The sequence below is a fragment of the Plectropomus leopardus genome, chromosome 13 (assembly GCF_008729295.1).
Source record: "Plectropomus leopardus isolate mb chromosome 13, YSFRI_Pleo_2.0, whole genome shotgun sequence".
NCBI classification, from domain to species: domain Eukaryota; kingdom Metazoa; phylum Chordata; class Actinopteri; order Perciformes; family Serranidae; genus Plectropomus; species Plectropomus leopardus.
The window spans coordinates 27070349-27095443 of NC_056475.1; the positions used below are offsets into that span (position 1 = coordinate 27070349).

Sequence of the window (25095 nt, forward strand, 5' to 3'; positions counted from 1 at the left end):
TCTTTCTTTTCAATGTAAAATGGCCTTTAAAAACAGCATGGAAGTCAATGCTGATTCACAGAAGCTATCTACAGTACAAACATGACATGCAGCGGATGCAGCGCATTGTAGCGGATTAAGACATGGAATTAACAGAGAGCATAAAATATGAATATGTTAACAGGAGGCATGTAGGAGTATGGCTTATGTTCAAGTAGGGCTGGGGTACAAATGTGTGTAGGAATGTGTCAACATGTGTAAGAATGTGTGTTACACAAACATAGTAGAATGAGATTAGATATCCATGTACACAGGAGACTGAAAATAAAATAGAGAAACATGTAATTCAGTGCTGCATTTTTCCTAGTTTTCACTGAAGTGAAACCAGTGGAACTTCACTTCTGAGTTTTGCAAGGTTTGAAATCTTGACCTTGAATTTTTATGTCCCTGCCAGGCACATAAGTGTATATCATTGCCAGAACACAGTGCCAAAAATCATCATCCTTTCGGCATTCATCAAAATCACAAAAATAGTGTCTGAGTGACTGAGTATAATTTTTGCCTCAGAGTATATTTCTTAAGACGTTACATCAACAATTTCCAGCATATAACAACTATATTTTCTTCTTACACTTTTTTTATGTATTTAATCTTATAATTTATATTTGTTGGCTTTGATTCTAGTGTATATCCATCTTGATTGTGGTGATAAAAGTGCCATTATTCCTAATGAGAAGAAACAGCAGGATGGAGATCGGTAACTTTCTTAAAGGTCCGGTGTGCAGGATTAAGTGACATCTAGTGGTGAGTTTGCATATTGTGTGTCGAGCATGTAGGAGAAATACCGTGGCCAACTTGAAAATAGCTACATTTATGTGCACACTTTTTCTCAATCTGACTAAAATCCATCTGATTAAAGATTTCAGGTAAACTATTTACATGGGATGTCTTCTAATACCATCTTGTATTTTCAGGCGCTGACACGTGTAAACAGAGTAGTTGTGTGACGTATGCAAAAATTATGAATATAGTAACTTGAAAGGGCTGCCATCTCTCACACTGACGATGAGACACACGCAACTGACACTTTTCACACACTCTCACGCCACAAGTGCATTTTCTGGAATGAAAAATAAATAGCAGATAACTTCTGACAGCAGCAGAGCACTGTCTCCCTCTCCTCTTGCACACCCAGGCAAGAGTGAGTGAGTTACTATGGTTACAGGGCCGCTCAAGCCACTTTTCTGGCCCCCTGGAAGCTGAAGTCAAACCAACAGATAAAATGGATATTTATCGTATGCTCAGCACAGTATTTGCTGTTGTTCTGATGCTCTTATTCAAGCAACAGCACGATACCAAGATACTTCTACTGGTGGTTATGAAGAGAAGAAGAAGGTGAGCCCAAGAAGGCCTTTTCAGTGAGGACCAAGCATGCCCGGAAAGAACGCAGCCAGAGATGAATCAGCTTCATTGTTTGCATGATACAGATTTTATTTATTTATTTATTTATTTTGGTATATGAAAAGGTTTAAACCAACCCTCTGCAAATTATTGAAAATTGACTTCATTGGGGCCTGTTTAAGCTGACTGAGGTGTTCATATGGATCATGTTTAATCTTTTGGGGCTTTTGCACCTATTCTAATCAGATAAGGATGTTCAATGTAAACATGCCTGATGAAAATTGCATTTAATAGAGCCAGTGTTCGGTTTGTCCATGCTGGGGTACTATAGAAACAACATGGAAAACTCCATGGAAGAGGACCCACTCCATATGTAGATACGAATGCTTCATTCTAAGGTAATGAAACCTCAACAATTCTTAGTTTCTAGCAACTATTTACTTTATATTAAATTTCTGCCAATATATTACCTTAAATCTTACATACTGCACCTTCAAGCAGCATTGTGCTGTTCTCCACACTTAATTAGCTTCACGACAACAACACTCCCTTGTTTCTGACTCTCATGTTACTGAACTAACCAATCAAAAGCCACGCGGCCCTACTGTGCATAGATGTGTTGTTGAAATAATCTGAATTTCACGTGACCATTCTCTTAAATTGGAACAACTCAGAAACTCAAACATTTTGGTACACAAATTGCTGTGTTACTTCTACCCCCATTGATGGACCAGTGTATAATATTTAGGGTTTGAGGGGCTGTTTACACAGTAACGGTTCATGCATGAAACGTTAAACTTTTGCTTTGGTTTGGCTTTTTGTTCACACGACTACATTTTTATTTTTTATTTTTTGGGAAAATTTCTCAGCTGAAAATCTACTGATTACAGTTTCTTTGCTGTGCATGGTTAAGGAGGTTTTAAACAAGAGCTGAATTATCACCAGAGGTCTCTTCCTCTCCAAAACAAACTGACTCTGTGATTTAAACTGTTAAAATACTGAATATAACAGTTTTGTGTTTAAAAAAATGCTTCTGACACTACTCACTGTGGTAGGCGGTGCAAAAATGTAAATTTTCCTATCTAGAGACAGTTTTCTTTTTGTCCATTCTGGGCTGCTGTAGAAACATAGTGGTTTGGGACAATCTATAGTCAAGGACACATTCACTATGTAGCTATAAACAACTCATTCTAAGGTGGCGGAAACGCAATTCTTACTTCCAGGTGAGTGAACACTGAAGAAAACATTCTCATTATATTTTATTCTATTTCTACAAATACATCCACCTAAATCCTACACCCTGGACCTTTGACTCAAATATATGAATGAACTTCACTTCTGAAACTTACACCAGGTACATGAGGTATCCATTTCATATATGACTGGCATTTTATTCCAACTCCAAGCATTACATCACTGATTCCTTGAATAATATATCAATTTGGATGGCTCAGCTCAACTGAGCTGAAACTGCAAATAGATCAATGTCCGGTCTGGTGGTTCTACCCTAGCCGACTCCCATACAGACTTAAGTATGCCGACAAGTTTGCTAACACAAAAAGAGTGTTCCGGACAAACACAATTATTTTCTGCCTACCTTTGGGAACGACTTCAATTCTGGCTGGCTGCTCTCCACAAAATGTGGTTGATCAGCCACATTCACAAGAATTAATCATGAATCAAATGAACCGGTCCTGAGTGTATTCACTACAGTTGGACAGCTTGCAAAAATTAAAAGAATCATCTTCCCACTCTAATTCCAGTCACTGGGGTTTCAAAGAGCAAGCAACTTTCATCACCATCATCAATCAATACACAAAGTAAAGGGAGTACATTCGGCAAGACTTCTGTTCAATTCTCCGGACAGCCATTGTTAAATTAAAGCAAAAGTATACTGAGTACCTCATTTCCACACTTGGCCAGCGAAATATACAAGTTTTTTTTTTGTTGGTTTTTTTTTTTTAAATCTGTGCAGTTTCTCCCCAAATCTATGTATCAAACTCAGTGTTACAGGCAGACAAGGATTCAAATTCTTAAACTCAGACTGTTTAAATCATGATAAAGCAGGTTATCATTATAACTAAAGAGTGCGCCTACCACCCAGTTTTATTGATTTGCAGGAATTTCAGGGGGAGCTGCAATGTGCAGACTTTTGAACCACTACAAAGTATTTCTTATCAAATATACTTCTAGTTTTCCCAGATACGAATTATTTGAAAGTGATGCATTTTGTCATGAGACTGCATCACTAACAACATTCTCTGTCACTCAGAATAGATTGCCTGGGGGATGAAGTTGCAGGAAAAAATGTTTAAACACCAATGGCATGCCCTGTTTGATAATATGAGCTACCTGGTCACTTTCTCTGTAATGCTTTCTGTTTTTTTTTTTTTTTTTTCTCTCTCTCTGTATCTTCCTCTTCCTCCCTTGGGGACGCCTGTATTGACAACCTCAATATGATTCCCCGACAATTTATTTTATTGTTTTGATCCTGTGCTTGCTATGAATTACCCATGTATGTTGCCGAAAATGTCACGGGAGTGTGCCGTATGAAATAACAATGCAGTTCACACAATGTGCAGTTTTTCGCTCTTCTCTCCTCTCATCGCCTGGCTCACGTTGTGTCTGCTTCTCTCTTTGATGCCTGCATTGAAAAACACTAAGACATAAATTTGTTCTGTTTTCGTGCTTAGAAGGAAGGGATTTTTTCCTTCTCACAGAATGCTCCAGAATACTTATTTTCCCCACTGTGTTGGAAAGAACAGTTGCTATGTGTCAAACAAATGGTAATAAATTTGTGCCTTATTACTGGATATTGTAAACAAGTCACAGTGCAACAGTAACAACGGGCTTTTCTCCTGCTTTACCGCTGCACACTGAGAGGATTTTTTTTCTCGCAAATGGTTAATGGTAACAGGAGGCCATGCTGGGAAAGGCAAACATTCCTTGCAAAGCCTGTATAGCCAAGAGGCAAATATGTGTAAAACAATCCTCAAATACTAATGACATGTTCTGTGTGATAATGCTTTATTATAGCCTATTCCTCACCTGGTCTTCCCTCTTTCCTCCCTCCCTTGCCTGCAGGCTCTCTCATTCTTACTACCACTGTTTTACCAGCAGCCAGGAGGAAAGGCAAACAAGTCTTTATTTCTTATGAATTCAACATTAAAATTGAACAGAAAAATTACTTATTAAAGTATGCTAATGGTCTGTTGCATGCTTACAAGGACACAATGTGGTTTGTATAAGTAGTGCAAAAGTAGGCTGACAAATACCGAATCTTCAAAGGTGGGCGAGGGTTCCATTAGCAACCACAAACACAGGTGAAACACTGCAGCAGTGTCCATAAACTTTCTTATTATCTGCTCTCAACATGACAATTCTGCTTCACTTTTAAATGTGACATTTCAATTCAAGGATATTCATAAAGTGCCGAATGCACAATGAGAGAGAAATGATAAAACACACTCAATAAATTCAGCAGGAGGCATGTAACAAGATATTGTCATGTTTAGACGGCATCTCCAGGAGCTGCTTCATGACATAAACATTTTATGATCAGATGGCAAAAAATCAGCTACAAAAGATAAGTGCATATACAGTCTTCGGTAAATCACAACAAATGGCTGTTTTTGCACACAGCTGTACTTTGCATTCTGAGAACTGTCCTTGGCTCTGAGTGCATGCTTACATTCATCAGCATACTGCAGAAAACCCAGCAATTTACTGACATTATCACAAAATGTTGTCTTTTATCCAAACTTCACTGGAATAAAAAATGCAATTAACAGACACATATGTTTCTTTCTTGTTCATCATAAGCTGTTAAATAACCTGGAAAACTGCTATAACTAAGATATGGCATATATAGAACATAAAATGTCAACCATAAGAACTGCAATAACCTTAAGGCTCTGGGAACCCAAATCTTCCTAACTCTTGGTTAAAAAAAAAACAACAACAAAAAAAGGGAAAAAACAAACAAACCTTCTTTTGTTGCTATAAACATTGCTGTAAATGTCTCAGACTTTCATTAAAAATATCTTTCTTTGTTGCTACAAACACACCTGGAAATATCCTGACCTATCATTAGAAATTACCCGCCTATGTCGCCACAGACATGGTTTGAAATGCTCCAAACTCCAAAGTACATGGCTAGAAATGACCCTAACCTTGTCAAAAGAACCTTCCTGTCATTACAAACATGGCTGGTAATCTCATTTAAAATAACTTCTATTGTTGCCACAAAGAAATGTTTGTACCACTCAATAGAAAATGCTCGCTTTTGTTGCTACAAACAGTTGAAATGGTTCCAACCTCTCATTAACAAATACCTGCTTTTGTCTCTAAACACAGCTGGGAATGTCACAAAACCTTGCAAAAATATGCCTCCTTATTTTGCTTCACACAGGTTTGGAAAAGTTTCAAACTCTCATTAAAAAATACCCGCTCAAGTCACTACAAGCATGGCTGGAAATGTCCCAAACTCAGCTTTAAAAACACTTGCTTGTGTTAGTTTCGAAAAGTGGTCTTCTGCTGTCTGTGGCTTGGCAGCTGTCTCGCCTAGGTGCAACGCCATTCACCTCCTACTACTGATGAGAAACTCAGATCATATACAGGTAATCTGAACGACATTATTCAAATAAAACAACAAATGCAAATTATGTTTGGTGTGCAGAAATGTACAATGCCAACATTTTACTCTGGCGAGTGGGCTGCATCTGCAACTATTAGCATATGGTATATAGTATAGTTTTACTGTGCATGTAATTTACACTTGGATACATGCCTGGAGCAAGGATGTATTTGCTGTTTGACACTTCAACTGTTCTAAAAACAACATTAAATAACCCAGGATTAACCCAGGTGGGATGCGCCCATTGCACCATACACAACTAATGATGTTGTTTTCGCGACTTGAAACACTTTATAAGCTTTCACAGCCCCCTTTCACAGTTCTGATGAACGTGGGAATGCATAACATCCCTTTACAAACACCTGCAGTGTGAAAGCAAAATCCAATCATTCTATTAATTCTTGTTTTTTTGAATAGAGGAACCACTTGCCGCTGCCTCTATAAACAGCTGACCAGATATTTTCACTCTTGAATCAAAATGAATGAGCTGGCAGCTTGAGTTAGCAGCTTTCACTTCCCCTGGTCAGATCAGTTAGTCAGATTTGAGCTTTTTAAAAGATTTCCTCAGTCTTGGTTATAACTGCTTTGTACAATTAAATTTAACCATCTCAAATAAGCTACCTGGAAGACAATGAACACAGCCAATTATAGACATCTTCATTAGGAATTACCTTATGCTACACACAGCTCAATTTGTCTTAAGTAGTCATCAAAATAATTACACTCTCCAGTGTCTGTGTCTTCCCTCTGCATTGTGACTGTGTAAATGACAAATTGACTGTGAAGCACAAACAAAGCCTGCCCCCCTACGGGTTCAAGTGAAAAGTCAAGTTTCTGTGAGTGCACTGCTTTTCCACTGTCATTTTCATATATGGGTGACATAAGTGAAAGAAAATACCTCAGAATTTTCCTTGTTGGTAATATCAGTGATTGGACTGAATATTCTATTTCACTAAAGAAAAAAAAAGAAAAGAAAAATACTATTCATGTGTTAAGAAAAAAAAAACTAAACCAGGGCAACATGCACAATAGACTTTCACTAAGCAACGTTTATTAACATTTAATGTTCAAAATAGAGTTAGAAGAGGCAAAATACTTGGCCAGTCCTATTCTAATCTATCAGTACACAATCAATCTCATAACCAACCGAATGCCGCAGCACCCATACCCACTTAACCCTTTAAAACTGGAGCAAACTGGCTTGATTTCTTACAAAACATGGGAGGAAAGCACTGAGCAACTTAACAAGAAATAGCCTTAAAATTAACAAGAAATTTGTGAATATGAACTGAATTATGGAATACCCTTCCAAAAGCTATTAGAGAAGTAAGCTCTGTGAATATTTTCAAACGACAGCTGAAAACCTATTTATTTAGTCTGGCTTTAAATTAATGAAATCCTTTATTTTTACTGTTCTTATTGGTCTCTGTGCTTTTTGCTTTGACTTTTATATCTTGCTTATCTCCGCCTGTCTTTTAATTATCAAATCTTGTGTCTTTGTGCTATTTGCTCTATAAATAAAGTTCATTATTATTATTATCTTTTTTTTTCTTTTGTAATAAATGAGAGAATTATACATCTAGTTGTGTGGACTTTTCCCTCCATTTTTTGATCATATCTAATAATCCCAACCAATAAATTTTTGGAAAATTGTCTTTCTACCTGTTTTTGATTTTCTTTTCTTTTTTCACAATTTGCTGGACATTTCTTGCCAAGTTGCTCTTTATGTTTTTTAGTGTTTGTTTTTGAAAGAAATTGAACTATTTTTTTCAGGTTTCAGAGTTTGAAATACTAGTGAAAGGCATCTGAATGCAGTACAAGAAAACTGATAGATCCAGGTGTTCAAGGGTTAAACCACTCTGATCATGCTCTTCATATCTACCCGATCCAGAATGTGATAATGTGATAAGAAAAGGAAATAAAAAGAAACCATTAGCATTAATTTTTGTTTTTTAACTGTCCGATGTGTTAACTTAGTTTTATTTCTTCCTCTAGTCCAATCCCCCAAATCACCCTACAAATACACACACTTTAGAGGTGGTGAGAGCACAACATTGCTTCAAAATGGTTCTCTTAAGTTATGATCCACTTCTCTCACAAAGAACATTTTTTGTTTATTGCCAGTTATTAGATTATTTCTCATGTTACATGTTATTTGTGCATGCTTAAATTCCACAAGATTTTTTTTTAAATTTTAATGCTCTAACTCTAAAAACAAAGCGTTAGTATATTCACAATATCCAACATTATTCACTATGTGCATAGTTTGTTTTTGTACGCATAATGATTATGAGGTGCATTTGTGAGTGCACCTCATAATCTCTTATATTGTTTGCTTTTTTAAGTTTATTTTGTTCACACTTTGAGAGTAACAAGATCGGCAGCATGCGCTATGCTCACAAGGTGATCATCATTATCATTATTATTATTATTATTATTATTATAACCTCTGATTACCACTTCATTATCCCAGCATTGCATTATTAATAAGCCATAATGTAAATCACTATCAATTATTTACCACAGTATTTCCTGCTTTAAATAACCATTTTCCAGACTGCTGTCTGTTATGCTCCTCTTCATATTTATTCAACAGTAAAGACAGCTGAGGGGAAAAAAATGTGTTTTAAGAATGTCCTGGGAAAGGGTATTTATGTAAACTGAAGTGTACCAAATATTCCCGGGTTCACTGTAGTTCACTTAACTCACTCAGTAAAAGGGAAAACGAATTAAATATTTCTACCTTTTTATTTTTTTCAAAAGATTCAAATGTGGTTTTGCAGCTAGATGAATATTTCAAGCAGAAAGGCTTTGATAGAGTGCATTTGAGAGTTGGTGCATGTTGTGTCACTGTACAATGGGTTTGGTGGGCTCCATGCTTGAAGCACTTTGGCTGCAGAGTGGCAGAGAGAGAATGGCTGCCGTCCAGCTGAGATAATGGAATTGGTGTGTTCTCCCTGAGCTGTGCTCCTGGCTGGAGTTAATTCTGTTAATAGCAGGAGCTTCTACAGTCAAACCCTTTCCCTGGCTTGGGCAGTGCTCAGGGAGCAAAAAGAGGTGGCTTCTGTAAGATGGGTGATGGATGTATAATGGATTAACTGGAAAGTGGCACATACAGCTTACAATTGTTCTTGAAGCTGCTAATGTGTAATCATAAAAAGACTTGGCTCTCCGCATTTGAATCCAAGTGCCATTCATGCACGGCCAACAGCACCATGTATTTCTGCATTGTGTGCATCCCTCACAGCCCAGCACCATTAACATCAGAAGCTTTATGACGAGTCAAGATTATTTGTGTACCGCATACAATGTGTCCTCTGGGTTTACAGGCGCACATCAGCAACAGTTACCCACACAGCTGATGCTCTCAAAGAAAACAGGGACGACTCAAAACCCAAAACCCTGAACACACGGGGACAATAAGAAAGGAAGCCATTTAAAGAGACTGCCTTCGACAGATGGCGAGGATACAATCAGCGCTATAGTTAACCCTTTCAGAGACCCCTATTGATGGCGGTTTACCCTGACAGTATTATTGCATTGATTCTTGACTGTTAACTTTAAGGTTTAAGCAAGTTTAAATTGTGATTGAGCTGTTGGTTTTTCCAAAACCCCAGTCAGAAATCTGGTTTATTTATGGCTTCAAAATGGATTACAAAAAATGCAAGTAATAATGTAATTATAATTAGCATATGCAATAAAAGCTCATCTATTCAATTGAAAAACATCTTGAGTTAATCATATATACAAAGCCATGACATGATGTTTTACACTGAGATTGATAATATGTAAAGATTTCTTTTAATAGGATTTTAGATCAATGCTTAACAGAGCAAAACCATAGATCAGTAGCTTTAACCTTAATTGTTTCTGTGAATTGGTTAATCAACTGTTCAGCAAAAGGTCATGCATGACCTTTGGCTCTCATGCTTTTTTTTTGGCCCCCAGTCCCCCACAGAGGCACCAACTCACTGTGTGTAGATTTAATTAAAGCTACAGTTATTAACTTTTAGGAAAATATGTTTTTTGTCATATTTGCTGAAACTGTCATTACATACACACAGAAGTATATGACGAAGATAATATAAACAAAAGCATGTCACATGTCCTCTACAAACTACTTTGTTTCACCAAAAACAACCAATCAGAGCTGAAGAGTCTAACGCAGCTGTCAATCATGTCAATCACAGCTCGTGAACTGCTGTCACACTAGGCAGCGCTGATCAAATCTGAATCAAGATTCTGTTACTGTATTGCCAATTTCGTATCTCAAATGTTCTCAGAAACATTTTAATTGCGCTCTTCAGCTGCAATTTGAGAATTCTTCTGACCCAGCCGCCACGTTGAAAACATTCAACTGAAGACAAACACACAACCACAGATTCAAATCTCATACACCATCTTGCACAGTCCACTTAGGTCCAGTTCTCTGCAATGTCCAACTGTTTATGTTTCTATTGATGTTTCTGGTTTTATTTTTCATTGTAATGAGATTTGGTGCTGCTGGAGCCTGCTGAAAACCAGTTTTTAACAGAGTCAGGTCAGTTTTAAGTATATCACACTTAATGTTACTTTAAATTCCTTTCTTGTATAAATAAAGTAAATGAAAATGAAATTAAATGAAAATCACTAAGCACCATCCACTGGCTCGAAAACACTCATGTTACAGCTAAACAGTGCACTGAAATATATTCCTGAAAACATTTAAAATGCAAAATAGGCAATGCAGTCAAAAAAATTTGATTCAAATGTGATAAGCACTGCTGACAGTTTGACGGCAGCACACGAGCAGTGATTAACATGCCTGAACGGTTGCATTAGAGAGACTCCTTGGCTCTGGCTGGTAGTTTTTGGTCGGGTGTCGTAAGGCCATTGGAGGAAATTCTAGAGGGTGAAGAATATGACTTTTTTTCACAGATCATCTGTCTCCTATTTTTCTGTGTCAGTTTATCGATAGTTTCAGCAAATGGAACAAAAGTTATTTTTATAAAAGTTACCAACTACAGTTTTGAGCACATGTGAAAATATACTTAAAGAATCCATTAGAATTATTAAAATACTTTTAAGATCTATTAAGTTGGACAAAACTACGTTACAGGATATATATTATTCTAATTAAACTATAACACCATTTTCAATTATATATTGTTACTTACTTTTGTCTGTACTTGAAATTTATGGATGTTTTTCACCTACTTTCATAGAATTATTACTAAAGCCTCCTGACGACTGTGACATTTTTGCAGTCTTATACGTTTTATGCAGCTACACTGTGAGACATGGATCTTAATAAACTTGGGTATGACATCAAGTTTGATGTATTCAGACTTTATGCCATCACCTACTAAATCGCAGGCTGTGACCAAAGCCCACTGATGTCAATATGCAAAAACAAAACCTTGCCAGTGTGCGTCATCCATCTACACCGCTGTAGTGGTAAGAGCAAAATGTAAACAAACAAACTGAGTCCTCCCTATAGTGGCATTTATGTGCCTCAAAAAATTCAAAAGAGGAGGAAGAGGAGAATGTGGACATGATTGTGGCTGGGGGAAAAATATCAACTTTTCAGATTAATATCAATTGTTTACAAGCATCTACTAACATTTAGCAGTGTCACGCTAACCAGTGTGTCATTTCATGTTGCATTCCTATTGGTTGGGCAGAAGATGTAGGTCCTAACAGCAGTCACGCAGTGAGATTGTCGTCCCAAATTTCTGACAGTGTCAGATTTTTATGACTATCCTTGAACCTCTCTTACTGTGCGACGTAGGACCATCGTTTTAGAGCCACGGCCAAAGATATCGCCACGTTTCTTTCATGATGGTCATCTTTTGTCTAGGACAGCCAAAAATAGCAAGGGCTTAAGTCAAACCATATTAAGACAAAGCAAAGACAATTCTCCAGCTGAGCCAACATACAGACACATCTCTGTTTGAAAAAGCGACAGCCAAGACACCCAGACATAGTATGAATTCCTCAATATTGGCAGTTAATATAATGGACTTCTTCCGTCAACCTGCTTCTTGCAGTAACACTGCAAATCTCTCCTTTTGTTCTTGTGTCTATAATGTAAAAGTGCATTGAAATGCACGGTGCGGTTGCCATAAATACATATCAATGACAAACGCCAGCCTGGTAGATTAGTGTGCAGTTTTGATCGCTGTCAGACCCATTCTCTATCAGCTGGAGCAGAAGCTATAAATGAGGCTCATTGTTTTGGGCTCAGGTCAGAATATGAATTCTGCATAATGTGTACACACTAGAGAAGAAATCTCCCATAATCTTCACCTCGAGTTAATTACTGCAGACAAACATTATGGATCGCCAGAGACTCTTATCACTGACTGCTTGAATACAGAGGAGATTTGCCCCACATCTGATATGATTTTAAACTCTAAGTAATCTTTGCAACAAAACAATCTGTTTGCCCTATTGTCAAATTTATCCCTTTCTCCATGAGCCGATCTGAAGGAGATGGATGTACATTCTCACTAATTACAGCAATTATTACTCAGTGATGATATAACAGGCTCTCAAACAATTACCCCTTCTCCCCTTCCTCCCTCCGTCTCCTCCTCCCACACAGTCTCAGTACAAGTATTTTCACTGCGCAAATATATGTTTGCCATTTATTCCAGCTCATAAGAAAAAACTACAAGCATATCATTCATTATAGTGCACGCCAACATAGAAACTAAACAAGACCAGCACCAGGGAGCCAACTTACATCCTGCTGAGCACAAGATGTTGGGATGGTGACACTCTCTATTATGCCAAATTTACAAGACTGCTGACTAAAGTTGTGCTTGTGCCTTACATACACAGAAAAAAATATAATATACTGCCTGGAGTGCAGAGAAGCATCCACCTCTAACACACTGTAGGACTCCACTGTCACTGCAGAGGCAGCGTTCAATAAACTAGAATTCTTATTCCTGATTTAACAAGGCATCTTTACTAAAAATACATCCCTATTCACAGTGATAGCTATGGGGGAAGTTATAGGCTATGTGTACCCACACTCACAGCTGGGAGCTACCGAGTACAAACACCACCGCCTTGTCTTGTTGGCCTCAGAGCAGATCTACTGCTGCACTCTCTCCATGCCTTGTTTAATGCCCCGCTCAGGGGCGTTTCAGCTATGGTGGATAACTGAGGTGAGATCACTCCTCCATCAGCTTACTGACCAGATTTGCTGCTGCTGAAACAGCACCCTTTCTTAGCTTGCTCCTTAAAGCTGACCACTGCTACGCCGTGCACGGCCGAACACAGATTTCCTCATACTGATACATACTTTTACGTCACACATTTTCACACAACTCGATATGCAGCATCATCCATTACATTTGGACTGAAAAGAGATGTTTGGAAAACAATGTTCAAGAAGTGATCCCTCTCTAGGAATATTTGGACTCTCATCAAAGTGCTCTCCTTCAGTTAGTTTCTGTTTCCAGCCAGCGTTCTCTGTGCCACATGGCAGAGGCTGCTGAGGGCCTGTGGGGGAGTGAAAAGTGAGTACAATGGACAAAGGCATGTGTGGCACCTCACATCCATTTCTTCTCTTCCTCGCAGCTATTATTGTATGAAAGTGCTGTCGACAGCTTTTGCTGTGCACCATGCATTCTGAGACAATAGGAAAGTTACCTGCATTTTGCACATGGAAATGATGCCTGCAACATAAAATAAAAGATCCATTTTAGCAGAGATAGGAGTTATAGTTGCGTTAAGGACGCCCTAGATCACTTTTACCACCCAATTAGTACACAATATTGTATAACAACTTACTGATGTCTTCAAGCACTTTGTTTTGCAAGATATTTTTAATCACAGATGCAACTTTTGACCTCGTGATTGTACAATTGTGCTGAGATCCTTCATTAGAATTAGCAAGCCAAGTCTGGTGATTGGTAATTACATGCTCATGAGGGGAGCATCATCGCCATAGATGAACACACGAACATATTAGAATGGGATAACATTTGCATGACAATGTCGGTAATTTTGTAATGTTAAATGCCACGATGGTCGTTTTAAGACAGGGACTTATTATTATTTTTATTTCATTAATTAAATGACCTTTACAGGTTGCCAGAGCCTAGAGTGACAATCATATCAAAAAGAGAAAAGCAGCAAAACCTCAGATTTGAGAATCAAATCATAGACTGTACATAAATATGGACGACGTGTCTGTTTACCCCTACTGTGCAAAACTGGAGACAAAATATTCCGGATATGGCTGCTACTATCTTGGCACTCTGAAATTAGTCAATTTTATCAAAAACAATTATTTCCATTCACAGTTGTAATGCAATTATTTAAAAAAAAAATAAATAAATAAATAAAAATAACAATAACAGTCCCACAGCAAAACGACATTAACATTGCTTTGTCATGCATGTCATGTCTAGAGTGAAGTGTTTTTAATGTTAAAATTAAAGTAATAATTTTTACATCTATAGCTGAAAGGAACATTTAATGGTTCCTAACATTTTTGCAAAGCTAGTGTGAGGAATATGCTCAAAAATGACTGTTTGCTTGCTAATGCACAGAATGTATGTTAGCTAGGTAATATCCTGACAGTAATTAAGAATACCATTATCAGGTGATAACAATTCACAAAAGTAACATTTTCATAACTTCACAAAACGTATAATTGAAAAAAAAAATCATAATTGCAAAAAGGAAAAATGATTATATAATTCTGTAACATTTCTTTGCCTTTTTAAAATTATTTTCTCAAATAAATTTTCAGGTAATTTTCTTGTACTTTTTACAAATTTATTACAAATTTTTGGGTAATTTCTTCTTTTGTTGCCTTCTTGCCATGTTTTTGAGAGATTTTATTTATTTATTTATTTTCGTGGGATAATATTAATTTTGGTATGTTTCTACTGTCTCCCTAATGTTTGCTATAATTACTGTATTTTGTTGTAAGTGTCTTATGACTTGAGATTGAATGAAGTGTACTAATCATATATCATATAGATTCTGTCAGAAGTATTTGAAATATATTTGGGAATCACATGAAACCAGGCATGGCTACATTTGACTGAGACTAACAGAGGGCAGGGGAGTTCACAGAAAAACACATGCTGTTCAATTGTAAATGAGGACATACTCGCCAACATTCTCTAATCTGACCTGGAGTGGGACTGCTGAATAGCTCAAACAGCTCAATAAAAACTATGTTACGGTACCTCCTCTAGCAATACTGAAAGACAAGATCTTTTTTTCTTTTTCCAAGTTCATAAAAATAAAGTAGTTTTCTCTATTCCTCCTCATAATTCTCTCATTCCACTCTCCTAATATAAAGCACAAGTTGCGGATTTAGCGTGTACAGCTGTACTGGCTTTTGAACCCAGATGGATGGACACAGCTTATTCATCCTCTTGTCCCTGGTTTACATCGCAGCCCAGATTGTGAAGGATTAAAAGATTTGCCATGTGGCCTTCTTTCTACTTTCAAGGTTTATGTATCGTGTTGCAAATATATCTGAGTTTCTAATGTTGGCATGAAGATATCATTTCCAGCTTCTTCATTTAATTAAATAATAACTTGCCGCCGGTCTGTTTGTGTTAAAAACTAATATAGTGTAATAGTAAACTGGACACTATAATGCATTTTCTATGGTCATTGGACGCCAAGATGTAAACTGCTGTGTGAGGCCTTGAGATTCACCTCCAGCCTAATCACATCATCAGTGTTTTCCCCCCTGTGCAAATGTGCCTGTTGATGGGCTGTCTAATGTGAGAGCTGTGGCCAGGCCTGGAAGAAGTCATTCACTCGCCTCATTTGGTCGCTTCATTGCACTCTGGGAAATATTTCATGAGGTCTAAGTGACTAAAACACACAGTGAGCATTTTTTATCAGATCTTTACATTTTAATATGGTTGAGATATTTAAAAGTTTGAAGTCGGGGAGAAGAAACTCTGCACACTTTGAGCCTTTCATTGTGCCGAGTTTTGATTTCTGAAGGACACAGTCATGATCAAATGCTAATGAGGTCAATGATGATGATATTAATAACCAGAACTTATTAATCCTTTGTGAGTGCATAATATTTTTTACTTGAAATTCTGGGGAGAACTGGGGCAATAACTGTAACTGAATTTTGCCAACAAAATAGCAGCTCATTGCAAATGGAAGATTTTTCATTATTATGGATCAGTTGCATTAGATATTATTAACAAGGCTGCCAATTCACAGGCAAAATTAAAAAGTGACACCACAATATATACTTTGTTACAGTCTTATTTACATTGTTATCAGCTTTGTTTGGTTTTGAAGAATAACGTCACTTTATTTGGATGTTATTTTCTTGGTTTTGGCCATCATTAGTTTAGGCCTTGATAACACTGTACTCATCAAAGTATCCTTTAAACTGCATGAACATGGCTACATTGCTACAACAAAGTCTGATGGGGCCGGTGACTTTTCGTTCAGTTAACCAGACAGGTTCTTATCAGGCCAATAATTCTACCAGATTATCTAAACCACTTTTTTTTGTGTAGAATTTTTTTTTTTTTGGCATAAAATCATCATATGATTTCATCTTGACACATAGGAAATTATCCAGCTATTGACTTCATGAAAAAAACTTTGTGGCTTGCTCTATCATATTCAGTTAAATTGACCTTGAAAAACATTTCAAGTTTTATATGCTGTTTGAAAAAGCTGAATCTAATCTTGTTTCTGTGCATGTCTTCCAGATATTAAGCTAGATACGTCAGATTACATCATAACTGTCACTGAGCCATCATTCTGAGAAAAAAAAGGCTCTCAAAGTTTGCAGTATGGAGCAGGAAGATGATAAGCACAAGGGCAGCATCACTTGTGAAAATGGCTGGACGGAACCTGTTGCATGTTCATGAAATGCAGTAGTAGTCAGGTTGAAATTCTGCAGATAAAAACGTTATATAAGGAGCATGATGTGACCATGAGCATGACCAAGCGCAGCATCGTCCCACCATGTGCATTTGTTGACATCACGGTAGCGACATCCTGAAGTGTAAATAGTAGATGCAGAGGGAACGTAATATGTTGACATGGAAGTCCACTGACAAAGTGGCAATATGTGAAGAGTTGGGACAAGAACGTGTTGGGCCATCTTGCTGAGGTCAAAATATGTGAACAAACAATGATCCCAAAGATGTGAGAGATCTGAAATGGTCAGACCGATCTGAAATGGTCAGACCAATCAGATGCTGCACTTCAGTCTGCATTACATGACGCAGTCGGAGCATGCTCCTGGACACTGCTGTCGACATCATAGATGACTTCAATGATTTCACTGAGTCAGTGTTGGACTGAATTTCTAAAACAAAAGAAGCAACTTAATCATTCCCCAACCAAAAAGCAATGGATTACCAGAACCACCTGGGATGCCATTAACACACACTGCAGCCACTCTGCAAACAGACACTTATAAAGCAGCAGCCTACAGTGTAGAAAGAGGCAAAAAGGGACTAAGTTGCCATGCATAAGATGAAGGAGCATTTCACTGTGTTGTACCTTGTATGATTGCACATACAGAGCTTCTGCAATATATCACTACTGATGATAAACTCGACATTTAGTATTAATACTGTGTTAATTATACAGATTAGATAATACCATGTAAATAATCCAGCACCTATAAATCTTTTTTTTTTCTGTTCACACTTTGTCTTCCTCCCCCAACACCATCTGGTTGCCTTTTCACTGTCCATTAATTAGTAATTGCCCTTTTTTAATGCTTTTTTTTTTTTACAATTATGGTTACAGACTACCATTTCAAATTTTCTGTATATATTGTTATGATATTGTTATCAATGAACTCTTTTGGCCACGATTATGGTGAAAATCTGATATTGTGCCAGCACTTATTATAAATAATAAATTATATAATAAGTGATTTTCTCACTTATAAATTGGTGGATGAAGTTTAGGGTTAGGGTAAAAAAAAAACTATTAATGAGCTCAAAAGGGCAGTACAAAAACAATAACAAAAACAGGATATTGATGGGCAAAGCATACATGTAAGTAGATGGAGTCAGAAAATTGTGGTATTCTTACTGTTGTTGATATGCAAACTGGTTATGTTATTAAAGCAATCCATGCATATGTGTTTAGGTGCATGAGTGTCTTCAGCTGAGAAAGAAAAGAGAAGATGGACTGAGTAAATAATACTATGAGGAAAATATAGTCTATAAATAATTCTAAGAGGGATATATAAATATATATATGATATTGCATACACATAACAGTTGATATAATATTAATACTTGATACTAATAATACTAATAACGATTGATTTAGTTGACAAATTAATCAGTTAAAAAATAAACACATTCTTAACTGATTTAACATTTTCCCTCAGTTTTTAGAAAGTGTTTACAGCAAATGTCTGGGTGGAGACCACAGCCACATTAAATAAAACTCAACTTGTTTAAACTCCTGCCATTTCAATCGATTTAGCACCTTAAAGGTCCACCTTAGCCTAATGAATCCTTCAATTGGCTGCTCTGTATGCAACCTTGTCTCCTTACACCTGAATTACCCCCTTCAGGGATCAATAAAGGCTAATCTTATCTTAGAAATTACTCTTTTTTTGGCCATACTGTATGTTTTAAGGGAAGCATAATCGCCTGGATTATGTTAAGTGGTGATGTTTTTGTTTTTTGTTTTTTTTTTCCGGGTGAAGGAAGGTGTGAGGCTTGTGTACCACGCTCAGAGTGTGGGAAGGAGGTCGGAGATGTGGGCGTACAAAACACGACTTCTGTGCCGGAGACAGGGGTTTGCATCCTGACTCCTACATGTGTTTGGGGTTAGGAAAGTCACCTCTGACTTCAGTATTTAACCACAATCTTTGCCTGGCCTTTTCAAGAGCTGTGGGTGCCTCAACATAACCATAAAACATTGTGCCTTAGTTGCTAAAAGCATTTTACTGCAATTTGTTGTGAACAATTTGTCAGTGATTAAAAATTGTAATCCGGCATTATGTTTCTCTGTTGCATATAGGCCTAATTTTATGAACAAGGGTTTGCAGCCACTTGGGGAGTAAGGCTCAATGACAGATCTCTTGTCAGTAAGCAAAAGATTGGACATTAAGTAACTCTAAACCTGTGTGCTGTCAACCTTTCATCACATTAATTCCATCCTAAGGTGACAGGGGTTACTTACTTGAGCTGTGGCTTGCTGACCCGATCTGCCAACCTTAGCACCTTGGGAGCTGCCCTTTGGTGGAAAAAAAAATTGCATGGACGTGCCTCATCACAGACTGCTGCAGAGGCTGAAAGCAGCGTCTGAACACAGCATGAGGCAAGAGAGTCTGCAAAATAGCATGCGTTGCTTTGTATTGCACAATATAGAACTGGCACATGGTCTCCTGTAATGCTCTCCACAGTGGGACTCACATGCCAATTTACCCAGCAAATCTGGAATGAATTCATGTGCATCAGCAGCTCATCATGCACTGCTAAATATGAAAGCTGTATGTGAGATGAAAAAGTCAGTAAAGCTTTTTTTGCACTGGTACCAGAATAAAGAGTACCCATGAGCCCTTCACATTTAAGTGGCAATCAGATGGCTTGGGTGAAGCGCTAAAGGGAACCACTGATCACCGGCTGATCTCACCCTTGATCTTACCAAAATGACTCTTAGCCCTATTATAGATCCACTGCCAGGATTGCAGGCTGTGCCTGAATGGAAATGACAGGGACATAAAATTAGGTTATAATCTGTTTATTGCTAAAGGAGCAGCTATGAGAACAGCTGCTCTCTACATGTTTTAACTAAAGAGTATATGCTAATTCATGAGGAGGCTCAGATATCGAGATACACAGAACAATTATACAAAGTTTAACAGACTAGAGAAATGAACAAAAGTTAGCTTTAAGAGACTAAAGGATTTTTTTGCAAGCAAGTGGAGCTGTGGGACAGCACTGTTAAATCTCTGTCAGCTGATTTATATTTATTAGTTTCTCTTTTTGTCTCTTTCAATTAACTCCCAAGCAACAAAGGTCACAGTGTTCAAGGAACTAGTGCATTTATCCACAGCTGTCATTATGTTTTTTGTCCTCCACGCAGAATGACTTTAGCCTTTGTTTCTTATCACATTTTAGCAACTTGACTCTAGGCCCTCTCTTAAAATCACTAAGATCTCTCCTCCAGGCCTTGATAGCCAAAATAATATATTAATGGTCCAGCAGTATGATCCGTTGGCAGCTTAATTTTCTCAAGGTAACATCTGTGGTTGAGAGCATGCACTGTCTGAAATTCCCCTCACTTGTTTTCAGTATTTTGGCAGTGGGCTGGTATGTGGCATTATCATTATTCTGTTCAATTCTCATATGTCTTCACCAATAACCATCTGTGTCACTGCACTCTCTGTTTCTGTCTCAATGTCCTGTTCCATTACTGATTCTTACTTTTTTGTCTGAACATAACAAGTATAATAAACGAGTCAGTTTTAACAAGTTTTTTGCTTTTTTGCAAGTGCAGCTGCTGACTCTTCTGCCTGCTGTATTTTTAAACACTCCTCCAAATTGGTTATATGGGTATCATCACATTTTGTAATGTTTCATTTAAATGGATAAGGTTCCAGCTCTAGGAATAGCACACTGTATCTCTGTGAAATGTATGAACTTTAATTGCTACCTATTTATAGTTTGGAATATATATTTACTACTTTTACTTAGATTTTAATAGTATTCAAAGAGTGTTTATTTTAATCATTTCAAAAGATTTCCTGGATGCAAGATCCTGCCGACAAGTTTACGCTTCTTGTTTGTGCACAGAAGCAGTTACACATCACACTTCTACAAGTTGCATGGCGGGTTGATTTGCTTCCAAACCACTTGTTTGTCACAGAATCATCTTGTATGCGAACGTGTCACCTCACATTAAAGGTGAGCACTGGAGCACTTCCTCTTCAACAGCTGAATTTAAAAAAATAGTCTCCCAGTGCCAAACTCAACACATTCACAGTAAAGCTCAAACACAAGTGAGACAAAAAGCAAAACACATTTTTGAACGGAGGGAGACATTAAATGATAAGGCTGGCATTTGTCTATACATTTAATGTCAACAAACCCCATTAAAAGACCAAAAACAATGATGTGTTTGTCCATCTACTTCCTAACTCCCTACACTGTCTGTTGCTCCCAGTCCCAAACCCATACGTCCCCACAGATATAGACAGTGAAATAAAAAAAGAAAAATTTCCATAAACAGCTGAGCACTCTAGTTTTTATCAAATATCACTCAAACTGGAGAGAATATTACATTATTTGGGGAGTATTTTTATCTGTGGATTTATACACATTTAGTGCACAAAAACCACAGTGCCCATGTTGTCTCTTATGCAGGAACATGTCCCCAAGTGCACAGTGTGGGTCATTGGCATGTTCAGTGGTGCTTGCTAGGCCCAACTGGTCCCTCCAGACAAAAATAGTTGGAGGACAACATTACTGTCTTTAAGAGAACCTAAGGCATCCATTGGTACCAATCATGTCAGCACAGCACAACACAAGCACCAACTGGCATGGTTGTTTTCAAAGGGCTCCCTTAATATCTGTATAGAAATGAGTTCAGTCTTTCTTGAACTTGAGGAAGCTTGCTCTCAGTATACATTTTGTTTCTTACAATGCATTTCTTCAAATTAAAGCTGTATAATTTGCCTTTTTTAAAGAAAAGGTCAGCCTAAGAGACTGCCCTGCACACATTTTCACGAGACATGGTTAACCCCTAACATCTCGGATCAAGCTATTGCACTGGATGGGCGGACCTTGTTCAGAGCCGACAGGACACAAGACTCCAATGTAAATTCGAAAAATTGAACCGCAGCAACATGTCCATGCAACCGGATGGAATTTTCATAGTAGCTGTTGATTTTAATCGATTCTTTCTTCAACTCCAGAAATGTAGCAGGATCAAGGAGAAATTTTAATTTCATTTCTTTTAAGCTTTGTTTAAAAAATGACTAATACATCTACCTTGTGCCTATCTGAAGAACAATAAACCACCTAACATGTAAAGATACATAACACATTAAAACAAGATTGTTGTGGAACTCAAATGTTAACTGAAACACTATAAGTCTATGCTAATCAGGTAATTGGTAACATTAACTGAATAACAAGAAACAAAAGTACATCAGTATGCAATACCTTAACCCTCAACACATTTGAACAGCATTTTATCAAATTCCTGAAATTCAGTTGTGGCTTTTGGTTTTGTGTGCTACCCGATTTTCAGTGGCCTCATCTGGCCACTCCTATAAAAAATGTCTGTGTATTAATCAGCTTTAAACTGAATTGAGTTCGATGGCACAGAGGAATACGCTGGATGGTTTTGGTCTTTAACTTAACTTTTCTGGTAGTCAGAAAAATAACAAATATTTCCAGCTTTTCTTTATTTAAGGCTAAATTGCATGTACTCACTGCTGGGTTAAGAGCACATATTTGTATCAATAGATACATCGTATATTGACAAATCTGCAGGAGGATATATATGTTTTAAGATAGTTTTACTTCAAATCGATATTAAAATTATGAAAATAACTCAAACTGTGTTGAATGACAGAAAAAAAGGAAAAAATAACAAACAAAAAAAACACCAAAAGACCTGGACATCAAAAGTAAGGATTGATACTGACTAGAAAGTGACTATGCGCAGTCTTATGTGAAAAGATAGAAAGCGCTCAGTATTTCACAAAACAAACATGAAATCTATATTTTGCTGTCAGAAGTTCTACCATCATTATTTTCCCTCATATTAAGGCTACCTCCTCTGCTCTTATTTCTTTCTCAGTAAACAATTATCACAGTGTTGCAGTACTAGCATTATTTTAATCATTTCGTATATTTTTGTCTTCATGTTAACAAACCACTGAAGAAAACAATCACACAAATTAGCAGTAACATGAGTAACTGCAACACAACCTTAATGCTGGAATTACAATATCATAATAATCTTGAATTATCAGAAAGCAGATGGAATTAGAACATGAAGCAAAACTTGTGGAAAAAGAAAAGACTTCAATAGGACATCATCAAATTTAAGCAGCAGGAATGTGGGGCATTCATTACTGCAGTGCACTGCTGGCATATGACTTTGAAGTGCATATGATGTGCAAGTAGAAAGGGAAAGAAGAAGTGACACTGGAACGGTAACTAGTCTGATAACAGAGCTGAAATCCTGTTGAAAGAGCCATCGCTTTTCATATACTCCAATTACATGACTCTCCTGCATGGCCATCATGAATCATAGAACAGATCATGATCCTTTAATGGAGACATTGAATCACTGACGAGTTGGGCTTGGTTGTTTCCTGATCCTGTTATTCTGTGCTCAGCGGCGGAAGGAATGGACTGAAATAATTTTTACTTTTCACAAATGGTGGTATGCAAAGTGAAGCGAAGCACATGAAATTACGCCTTGATTGAGGACATAATTGAGAGGAACAATGAAGGATGATGATAGCAAATTCTGCTGCTAATGACATGGAAAGAAACTGGTGGGCATATCAGTATTGTCAAAGGGTCAACAGAAATGTGTGACCAGTTTGTAAAGTTCTTGATGTATGACATACTGATTTTCTCTTTCTCTGCCTAATCACTGTGTTTATTGATATACTGTATCTGTTTATGTTAAGCAGCAGAGTTTTTCGCGAAGACTGTGTATACATATGCATGAGTATGCTGGTTTTGAGTCTTTGCTGTTGTTTATTATATATTGTTAATATGGCATTTATGTTAAAACAATACAAATAGCATAAAAACCTGGTTAAACATATCACTATACAAATGATCAGAACAGGACCCAAATTTCTGATTAATTGCGTTCCAATTTGATTTATCATCATCACAGTTACTATGCTGTGTGCCAACTAAACTTGATCATAACCAGAATACTTCTCTATTGAACTGGGCACTGGAAAATGCACTCAGTTGTGAATATGACTATCAATATGTTTGTTCTTACACTGTGTTATCTCTCTGATGGATATGTGATATGTGTTGAGGGCTGAGATGTGCAGATCAATACTTGAGCATCCATATGTTTGATCCACGTCTCCTTTCCAGAAAAAAACATCAATGCAGGTGTTTTTAAATAAATCTTTTTTTTGAGTGCACATCTGATGCTGAAGACAAAATGTAAAAATGGACATAATGCCAACTACTGTATAGGTAAGGTTTACCTCTTACATATATGCATTCATAAGAGTACAGGTACATAGAAATGAATGGATGTCAAAAAAGAGCAGTTTCTGCAAGCTTTGAATATTGATTTTGCAAGGTTCATAAATGTTATGTTTCTAAGGAGAGCTGACTGTGTCATCTGGAGGTCAGTAGTTGGCATGACACGTGGCCGAGATGCCTTCCAAGTTGCAGACCACTGTTCGAGACAAACAAATAACAAAATTAGTTGTTTTTTAGCGAATCACTGCTATATTTCCATCAGCTTTTTAGGCACCAAACATGGGTGTAATTTTTTTTTTTTTGGGGGGGGGGGTAGCAGCTTTTGAGCCCCCAAATGGGTTTTTTTTTTTTTTTTTGGTTTTTTTTTACAACCTTCAGCAGGGACAGTGCCATGAAAAATAGGTATTTTAGGCTCAAGCATGATCATTTCAAGTGGTTTTTGATTCTTAGCTTAACTACATGTTAACCAAAATGCTGTTGAAATGTACAGTTTCAATGTATCTACTACATAAGAATGTTCATATGTAACAAATTTGTTGTCTGTAGAAATATACAATTCACACTTGAAAAAAACTATTTTCATCAACTGCATATTTAATTTCTATTTTTTCTTATTAACCGTTATGAACATTTCACCTGCTATTTTCCTACCCTGCTCTTGTTCACAATGGCAATCTAAAACCAAGCTAACCTATTTTTTTCTTTATGTCTCCACAACATGAAAATAAAATGTAAATAAAAAGCATTTTGTCTCCAAACCTTTTGGTAAAGGTCACTTATCCTTTATCTGAGCTGCCTAGAACTCTTTTTACACTATCCTTATCTTCAGCCAAAAGAGCATCCTTATATCATGGCAGTTCTGTTTTTGTGTTAGATTCTGTGCCTGCAGGTAATCCT

At 37.2% G+C, this 25095-nt stretch overlaps 1 long non-coding RNA gene across 1 annotated transcript in view; it reads right to left on the minus strand.

Annotated features, from left to right (window-relative positions):
* Positions 1-24254: 24254 nt before the first annotated feature.
* LOC121952102 overlaps positions 24255-25095 on the minus strand; it is a 57054-nt gene continuing 56213 nt past the window's right edge. Inside the window, exon 3 of the long non-coding RNA XR_006106425.1 lies at positions 24255-24394. This is a non-coding gene — a long non-coding RNA (uncharacterized LOC121952102). The remainder of the gene's footprint in view (positions 24395-25095) is intronic.